General features: G+C 42.0%; 1 protein-coding gene across 3 annotated transcripts in view; it reads left to right on the top strand.

The window, feature by feature from the left end:
• The first annotated feature begins 467 nt into the window (after positions 1 to 467).
• NLRP4 (NLR family pyrin domain containing 4) overlaps positions 468 to 9,655 on the top strand; it is a 62,382-nt gene continuing 53,194 nt past the window's right edge. For 2 of the 3 annotated variants that reach the window (XR_001889307.1, XM_017892601.1), the window contains exon 1: positions 468 to 817. The gene's annotated coding sequence lies outside the window, so the exon portion shown is untranslated. The remainder of the gene's footprint in view (positions 818 to 9,655) is intronic. The other variant, XM_017892602.1, reaches the window with a different exon arrangement.

Below are 9,655 nucleotides of genomic sequence, written 5' to 3'. Positions count from 1 at the left end.
ATAATAATAATAATAATAATAATAATAATTTCTTCTTGCACGATAGGTTTAGTTACGGCAGAAAGATGTTGTGCCACATGGACATCCTTCAAGGAGTTTAGGATGTAGGAAGGAATTAAGCATTTAAATTATGAACCGAGTCACCTCAACTCTCCAAATGAACCATTTTGGAGAGACTGGTGGAGCATATCTGCAGTCGGGAGCCCTGGGAATCCTAAATAGGAACCTCAGCCTGAAACATCCCCCGCTCTAGAGGACACCAGGAGCCAAGGTCTGGAACAGGCCCTCAAGGGGCGGTGGGAGTTTCGCTTCACATCTTTTCTGGATCTGTTCATCAAAAGCCCTCCTGAGCCAATGGGAAGGGAGCAATTCATTGGCCAATCAAATGGCACCAGCGCTCTTTTCCTCCCGCTTCCAGCCGCCAATCATTAAGACCAGGAAGGCGTGGAGCGGTGAGTCAGCGCGTCGTGCTGGGCTGTGCTTCTCCTATTTTCCTTGGTTACTTTGGGTCTTCCTTTTCTTTCTCCTTTTTCCCCTGTCTCCTTTCTTGATCCTGACTGAGCACAGCCAGGCCTCTCCATCCTGTTTACCCAGCATTTTCCTTCTCTCCGGTTAGTGGGGTAGATGAACGCCCTGTATTTATAAGGTGCCTCCCAGTGGAGCCTGAGACTTGGGAGAAGAACGGGGAGTGGAGGTGGGGGAGACTCGTCACGAAGGGAGACCTTGGAGCTTCGAGAGTGGGAATGTTCTTATTAGATTCTTCATCTCTGTTGACACAAACATGTAGGAGAAGCTGGAGGACATAGACGGGGATGAGGTAAGGGGGGCCCTGCCCATGAACGGTGAGACCCAAGTCCACTCTGCTCTTGTGAGCTTGCTGTCTGACCTAGGGCAGCAACATCTTTGATACTGTAATTCCAGGATGTGATTTAAAAAGAAAATCACACTTTTAGTTGACTCACACTAATTGTGTATATTTATGAGATGCAGAGTGATGTGTTGGTACATGTATACGTATCATTAAATCAGGGTAATTAGCATATCCATCTCCTCATGTATCGTTTCTTTGTGTTGGAAACGTTCAGAAACCTCAGGTGGGAGGAGGGAGAGGGTCAGAAAAACATAGCTGTGGGGTCCTATTCTTAGTACCTGGGAGACGAAAAAAATCTGTACACCAAACCCCTGTGATACGAGTTTACCTATGTAACCGGTGTACATGTACCCCTGAACCTAAAATAAAAGTTAGAAAAACCCTTGAAAAGGCACAAGATATCATTAACTGTATGCAACCTACCGTGCTACAGAACACCAGCGCCCATTCCTATCCCCAGGTGTAATTTGGTATCCATTAGCCAACCTCTTTTCATCCCCCTTCTCCAAGGATGCCATTTGTTTAGACTATGAAATAAACGTGTATAGAAAGAGTATCTATCTTTCTATATCAATAAAAGTTGGTTTTTACTGTTAAGGGTTGAATTGTGTCCCAACCCTGAAAACACACACACAAAATCAAAAACAAAAACTAAAGTCCTAACGCCTTCATAGGGTGACAAAATAAGGTTGTTGCAGATGTTATTAAGATGAGGTCATACTGGAGTGGATAGGCCCCCTAACTTAATGACAGGTGTCCTTGTGAAAATGGCCACATGCAGCTGGGTGTGGTGGCTCACGCCTGTAACCCCAGCACTTCGGGAGGCTGAGGTGGGTGGATCACGTGAGGTCAGGAGTTCAAGACCAGCCTGGTCAACATGGTGAAACCCTGTCTTTACTGAAAATACAAAAATCAACTGGGCGTGGTGGCAGGTGCCTGTAATGCCAGCTACTCACGAGGCTGAGGCAGGAGAATCGCTTGACCCAGGAGGCGGAGGTTGCAGTGAGTCGAGATTACATCATTGCACTCTAGCCTGGGTGACAGAGCGAGACTCTGTCTCCAAAATAAAAGGAAAAATGGCCACAAAGCTGGGCGCAGTGGCTCACGCCTGTAATCCCAACACTTTGGGAGGCCGAGGCTGGTGGATCACCTGAGGTTGGAGGTTCAAGACCAGCCTGACTAACATGGTGAAATACAAAAAATTAGCCAAGTGTGGTGGCACAACCCTGTAACCTCAGCTACTCAGGAGGCTGAGACAGGAGGATTGCTTGAACCTGGGAGGTGGAAGTTGCAGTGAGCCAAGATTGCGCCATCGCACTCCAGCCTGGGCAACAAGAGTGATACTCTGTCTTAGAGAAAATGGCCACATGAAGATAGAGACAAGCAGAATGGTATGTGACAGTCAGAATGGAATTACATAGCTGCAAACCAAAGAATGACACAGATTGCCAGCAAACCACAGAAGCTGTAAGAGGCAAGGAAGGGCTCCCCTGGGTTTCAGAGAGAGCACTGCCCTGCCAACACTTTGATTTTGGACATCTAGGCTTCAGAACCATGAGGCAGTAGGTTTCTGTTTGAAGTTACCTAGTTTGTGGTACGTTGTCATGCCAGCCCAAGGAAACTAGTACACTATTAAAAAAAAGTGGGGTGATTTTACCCTTAGAGAACAGCTTCGAGAATATATCCTTTACTTAGGCTCACCAGATGTTAAAGGTTTACCTTATTCAGTGTCTCTCTACACTTACGTGTTTTTCCTGATCCGTTCAAGATGTGTACACATTGTACAAATTTACACCTAGTACTTTACCCTAAATGCTTCAGGGTTTATGTTCTAAAAGTAAAAATAAAAGTAAGCTCTTTTGATAACCACACTATATAAAACAGGAAATGAATAGTACATTATCTAATGTACAGATCTTACACTTAATGGACTTTTTAAAATTTTTGCATTTGTTTTCACAAGTGGACTTAACATGCAAATTCTTACACTAAGCCTGTTGTGTTTTGTTTTAAGTTCTGGGATACATGTGCTGAATGTGCCTGTTTGTGACATAGGGATACATGTGGCATGGTGGTTTGCTGCACCTATCAACTGGTCATCTAGGTTTTAAGCCCTACATGCATTAGGTGGTTGTCCTAATGCTCTCCCTCCCCTTTCCTGCCCCTGCCACAGGCCCCGGTGTGTGATGTTCGCCTCCCTGTGTCCGTTTGTGTTCTCATTGTTCAACTCCCACTTATGTGTGAGAACATGTGGTGTTTGGTTTTCTGTTCCTGTGTTTGCTGAGGATGATGTAAACTTGTTTTCATTATCCCACCTATGCCTCAGTTTGAGACTGTTGCGTTCTGTCTCACGTTCCCACACATACACGTGCTTATGCTCTCTCCCATACCCACACCGTGCTCTCTCTCTTAGATTCTGGAAAAAAATAATTTTTATTTAAATTTTGAAATAATTTGCTGATGAAGACGTTTGAGCCTGAAGTCTTCTCTGGGGAAAGGATTTCACATGGTTTTTGTTGTTGTTGTTTTTGAAACGGAGTCTCACTCTGTCGCCCAGGCTGGAGTGCAATGGCCGGATCTCAGCTCACTGCAAGCTCCGCCTCCCGGGTTCACACCATTCTCCTGCCTCAGCCTCCCGAGTAGCTGGGACTACAGGCACCCGCCACCTCGAAGCTTTCACAACTTCACACACAAAAAACAGATGGAAGTTGTCATTTTCTAAGAATTTATATATTTGAAAAAAATTATCAGTTTTATTGGCATAAAAATGGTAATAGGCTCTATTTTTGATATCTGTAGGATACACAGTGGTGTCTCCTCTTCTGTTCCTGGTATTTGTCGCTCATGTCTTCTTCATCAGACTTGTTGGGGCTTACCCAGTTTGTATTGTCAAAGAATCTACTTTTGACTGAGTCTTGTATTTTAATTTTTATTTCATTGATTTTTTTCTACTTTCTTTTGCTGTGTTTTGCTTTTTAGCTCAATGTATAATTAGCTTATGAATTTACAACCTTCCTTATACCTTTGAAGTAGCACATTTTTCTAGGTCCTGATTTAGCTGCATTTCACTCACTTTATATGTAGCATTAAATATTTAGTTCAAAACCTTATATTCGATATTTTCTCTTTATTCATAGGTTACTTAGAAGTATGTTTCTTAATTTTGGAATGTCCTTCTTTTCATTGTCAATTTCTGACATAAACTGTGATCCAGAATATTCTGTGTAACTTACTTGAAATATGTTGAAGCTTGCCTTGAGGATCAGCATATGGCTGACATTGGTAGATGATTCATCTATCTTAATGTATTTTTTCCATTCATTGGATGAAAAGGTCTATGTCCACAAGGTAAAATTTATCCATTGTCTTTAAACCTTTTATTTTCTTTTTAACTTGTTTATTTAATTATGAGAACAAATTTATAAAATATCCATGATTAGGGACTTGCCTAATTCTTCTTATGGTGCTGATGGTTGGGGTGTGTGTGTGTGTGTGTGTAGACATATACACATATACACATACACACATACATATACTCATATATACATACATACACATGTACATACACATATACACACATATACACACATATGCACATACACATACCCACATATACATACATATATGCATACATATAAGCGTGTGTGTGTGTGTATATATATATATTTATTTATTTTGAGATGGAGTCTTGCTCTGTTCCGGGCTGGAGTGCAGTGGTGCGATCTTGGCTCACTGCAGCCTCCGCCTCCCAGGTTCACACCATTCTCCTGCCTCAGCCTCCCCAGTAGCTGGGGTTACAGGTGTCTGCCACCACGCCTGACTAATTTATTTTTTATTTTTAATTTTTTTTGGTATTTTTCGTAGCGACGAGGTTTCACTGTGTTAGCCAGGCTGGTCTAGATCTCCTGACTTCAATGATCCGCCCACCTTGGCCTCCCAAAGAGCTGGGATTATAGGTGTGAGCCACCATGCCCTGCTGACCATTGGTATATTTTAAGGCCATGTTATTGTTGCATGTATGGTTGTAATTGTTCTCTCTTCCTGGTAATTTGAGCCCTGTGGTTATGCAGCATCTAGATTTATCACTAATGTTTTGGCTTGGGGTCTGCTCTTCTCATATTAATATTGTTAAAACAGATTTTTTTTTAAAAACCTGGAATAATTTAATATCTTTTGCCTCTAATTCAAGTCATGCAATAAATGGAATGGATAGAGCTTGGTGAGTAAGGTTGGTTATAATACCTTATGCATGCATGACATGCTATTTTGTTCAGATTTTCCATTTAAAAAATTTTTAAATTGACACATAATTGTACATATTTATGGGGTATGGTGTGATATTTTGACACATGTATCCATTGTATAATGATCAATTTTGACGTATGTATCTATTGTATAATGATTATATCTGTTTCTTGAGACATTTATCATTTCTTTGTGGTGATACTCAAAATCTTCTAGCTATCTTGAAATATCCACCACACTGTTACTTGCTTTAGTTACCCTGATGTGTAAGAGAACGCTAGGACCTGCTCTTTCTAACCGTCAGTGTGCCTGTTGACCAGTCGCTCCTGGTCTCCCCTACTCTCCCATCCCTTCCCCAGCCTCTAGTAACCGCTATTCTACTCTCTACTTCTAGAAGTTCTTTTTAGATGCCCCACATAAATGAGATCATATGGTAGTTTTCTTTCTGTGCCTGCCTTATTTTACCTCATGTCCTCCACGTTCATCCAGGTTGCCACAAATGGCAAGATTTCATTATTTTTTATGGCTAGTATTCCATTGAGTCTATATACCACATTTTCTTTATGCATTCATTTATTGACGGGCACTTAGGCTGCTTATATATCTTGGTTATTAGTGATAGTGCTGCAGCCCGGGCACGGTGGCTCATGCTTGTAATCCCAGCACTTTGGGAGGCCGAGGTGGGTGGATCACCAGGTCAGGAGATAGAGACCATCCTGGCTAACACGGTGAAACCCCGTCTCTACTAAAATTTAAAAAAAAAAGAAAAAAAAATAGCTGGGTTTGGTGGCGGGCGTCTGTAGTCTCAGCTACTTGGGAGGCTGAGGCAGGAGAATGGCGTGAACCCGGGAGGTGGAGCTTGCAGTGAGCCGAGATCGAGCCACTGCACTCCAGCCTGGGTGACAGAGCGAGACTCCATCTCAAAAAAAAAAAAAGTGCTGCAATAGACATGGGAGTACAGATATCTCTTTGACATCTGAATTTCCCTTTTAAAAGATATATATACCCAGCAGTGGAATTACTGGGTTATATGGTAGTTCTATTCTTAATTTTTTGAGAAATTTCCATACCGTTTTCCATAGTGGTTCTGCTAATTTACATTCCTACCAGTGGAATGTAAGAGTTGCCTTTTCTCTGCATCCTTGCCAACATTTGTTATTATTATTATTTTTTTAGTAGTAGCCGTTCTAACTGGGGTGAGTTATGCCAGATTTTTTTAGGTTCAAATTTGCTTGTTGTTTAGTCTTTCAACTTTTGTTTTTTTGTTCTTAGTTACCTCTTTAAAGAGCAATTATTTGGTTTTTGTATTTACTCTTACCAGCTTTGCCTCTGTACCATTGAGGCAATTATTTTGTGTAATTACTAATAAGAGTTTAAATTGACCATCCCTTTTTTATTTACCCTATATGTTCTAGGTTCTTATTTCTGTCTTTGTTATTTTTTGGATTAGTTTGACATTTTTCCTCTTTATCTACTTTGGCAGGCATACTTTTTTATGGCTCTATCAGAATTCTATCAGTGGGTGTATCAGAATTTCATATCAAAGTTTTACTTCTGTCATCTTCCCGGAGAAGAACATTAGATCTCTTGACGTCCTTTTTCTCTTTTTTTTTCATTTTATTTACGTTCCAGCTGTGATAAATTTTAATTCTATTTTCTGTCTCACAAGACTGACTCCATAAAACAACTTTTCTTCTAATTCACTGTGGCATCTCTTAATTTTCACCTGGAATAATTTTCCTTTTCTCCAGTGGTCAGTTTTCAGAATTTCCTAGAGTGTAAGTCCTCTGTTAGAAAATTTGTCATTTATATGCAAATACCTATTTTTACTGACTTTATTTTTGAGACGAAGTCTCACTCTGTTGCCCAGGTTGGAGTGCAGTGGTGTGATCTCGGCTCACTGCAACCTCCGCCTCCCGGGTTCAAGTGATTCTCCTACCTCAGCCTCCCGAGTAGCTGGGACTACAGGCACCCGTCACCACGCCTGGCTAATTTTTTAGATTTTTAGTAGAGACGAGGTTTCACTGTGTTAGCCAGGATGGTCTCAATCTCCTGACCTCATGATCCACCCGCCTTGGCCTCCCAAAGTGCTGGGATTACAGGCGTGAGCCACTGCGCCTGGTCTTATTTCTTAAAGATTATTTTATTCTGGTTAGACTTGAGTCGGCAGCTATTTGTTTTGGGCACCTTCCATGGTTTGCTGCTTTAGTTTCTTCTTTCTGTAGTATTTGATAGGTCAGCTGTCAACATAATGGCACAACCTTTCGAACAAATTATTGCCCTCCCCTTGCCTTAACCTCACTCTGGAATGCTTTCAAAATTTTCCCTTTTGTCTAATACCTTTATGTTTTAGTGTCATTAAGTTTCCCTGTAATGTGTCTAGGTATGGGTTTGTTATTGATACTCTTGGACTTTATTGGGCTTCTTAATTAGTAGATTGATTTTTTTAAATTGGTTAATAGAAACATCCAGGTCAGGCACAGTAGCTCATGCCTGTAATCCCAGCACTTTGGGAGGCAGAGGCGGGTGGATCACCTGAGGTCAGACGTTCGAGACCAGCCTGGCCAACATGGTGAAACCCCGTCTCTACTAAAATTACAAAAAAAATAAGCCGGGCGTGATGGTGCGCACCTGTGATTCCAGCTACTTGGGAGGCTGAGGCAGGAGAATCACTTGAACCTGGGAGGTGGAGGTTGCAGTGAGCTTAGATTGTGCCACTGCATTCCAGCCTGGGCAACAAGAGTGAAACTCAGTTGAAAAAAAGTTATAAAAAGAAGCATCCTAGTAGCAATCTTACATTAGGTTGGTGCAAAAGTAATTGCAGTTTTGCATTATTTTCATGGCAAAAACCACAATTACTTTTGCATCAACCTAATAGAACATACCATCTGGTCCACAGTCTCTTTACTCCTTTTGGGGAGCCAGTAACAAGTGTTAGCCTTTTCATCCTCAGTCTCTTGTCATCTTTTATGATTTTAGTCTTTTTTCTCTAATTCTCCTTGGATGACTTCTCTTTACTTGTCTTCTAGACCACTAATTATCTCTGTCAAATCTGATACTAACACATTGTATTAGTTTCCTGGGACTGCCGTAACAGTGTACCACAAAACAGCTTATGCAACAGAAACTTACTGTCTCCCAGTTCTGAAGGCGAGTAAGTCCACAATCAAGATGGTGGTGGTGTAATTCCTTCTGAAGACTGAGAGAGAATCAGTTTCGTCTTCTCTATTAACTTCCACTTGCTTTAGGTGTGCTTTGGTTAGTAAGTGGCATTTTCCCTGTGGCATGATATCCTCTTCCCTCTATTCATATGTGTCTAGGTTTTCCCCTTTTTTATTTTTTGAGATGGAGTCTCACTTTATTGCCCAGACTGGAGTGCAGTGGCATGATCTCGGCTCACCGCAAGCTCCACCTCCCGGGTTCAAGTGATTCTCCTGCTTCGCCCTCCCGAGTAACTGGGATTACAGGTGTTTACCACCACTCAGCTACTTTTTGTATTTGTAGTAGAGACAGGATTTCACCATGTTGGCCAGGCTGGTCTCGAATTCCTGACTTCAGGTGATTCGCCCACCTCGGCCTCCCAAAGTGCTGGGGTTACAGGTGTGAGCCACTGCGCCTGGGCAGATTATCCTCTTTCAATGAGGTCACCAATCATATTGGATTGGGGGCCCACCCTGCTTTAGTATGACCTCATCTTACATGTTCCAGGACAGCTAATTACATCTACAAGGATGCTGTTTCCAAACAAGCCCAGAGTTCAGTCGCACTTGATGACCTCCAGTGTGGCTCATTGTATCTACAAGGATGCTATTTTCAAAAACTTCATACTTCAGCATGTAACTTTTGCAGGGGGACACACATTGGATGCGGAAAATATTCCCTGGGGATTTTTGTGGTGGTAGTGGTGGTAGAGGAGTGTGTGTGTGCACGCATGTGTGCACGTGTGTGTGTTTGGGGGAATATTGAAAGTGCGATCTGTAGCAAATCTGAATGCAGTCTTTCCCTTCACTTTCAGAGGATCTCTTCCCAGAGCAGGAGGTATCAATATTTCAGCCTGTGGCAAGAGGCTAAACTCTGATCTTGACACTGTCTGCACATCAAGAAAAGGCCAGCTCTAGTTGCCTGCTTCTCCAAGACGGTTTCAGAACAAAGCACTAGCAATGTTCTTGCCCAACGTCATTCTTTAAGTCAGTGGTTTTCAAACTTGGGCATGTGTCAGAATCAACTGAGGGTGTAACAAATGGCTCTGCCCTACCCTCAGCATTTAGTATGTCTAGGGAAGGAACTGGGGATTTCCAGAGCAAGTTGCCAGTTGGTGCTGATGTTGTTTGGAGAAGCATTGCCTTAGGCCTTGCTCAGTGGTGGCCTCAGGACTCAGATACGTGTTCCTATAATTAAGATTTTTACTAAAAGTAGGCTTTAAAAAACTATTGGCAAAAGCACCCAGAGGAGAAGCCATGAAGGTCACCTTTCCATCATCGTATTCTCATTGTGAATACTGCTTAATCATTTTCCCTAATTTTTGTTTGGTTTTTTTTT

Source organism: Rhinopithecus bieti, unplaced genomic scaffold (genome assembly GCF_001698545.2).
Source record: "Rhinopithecus bieti isolate Rb0 unplaced genomic scaffold, ASM169854v2 scaffold_22436, whole genome shotgun sequence".
Classification (NCBI taxonomy): Eukaryota; Metazoa; Chordata; class Mammalia; order Primates; family Cercopithecidae; genus Rhinopithecus; species Rhinopithecus bieti.
Note: the sequence above shows the minus strand (reverse complement) of the source record. Positions and strands in the feature narration are given on the sequence as shown.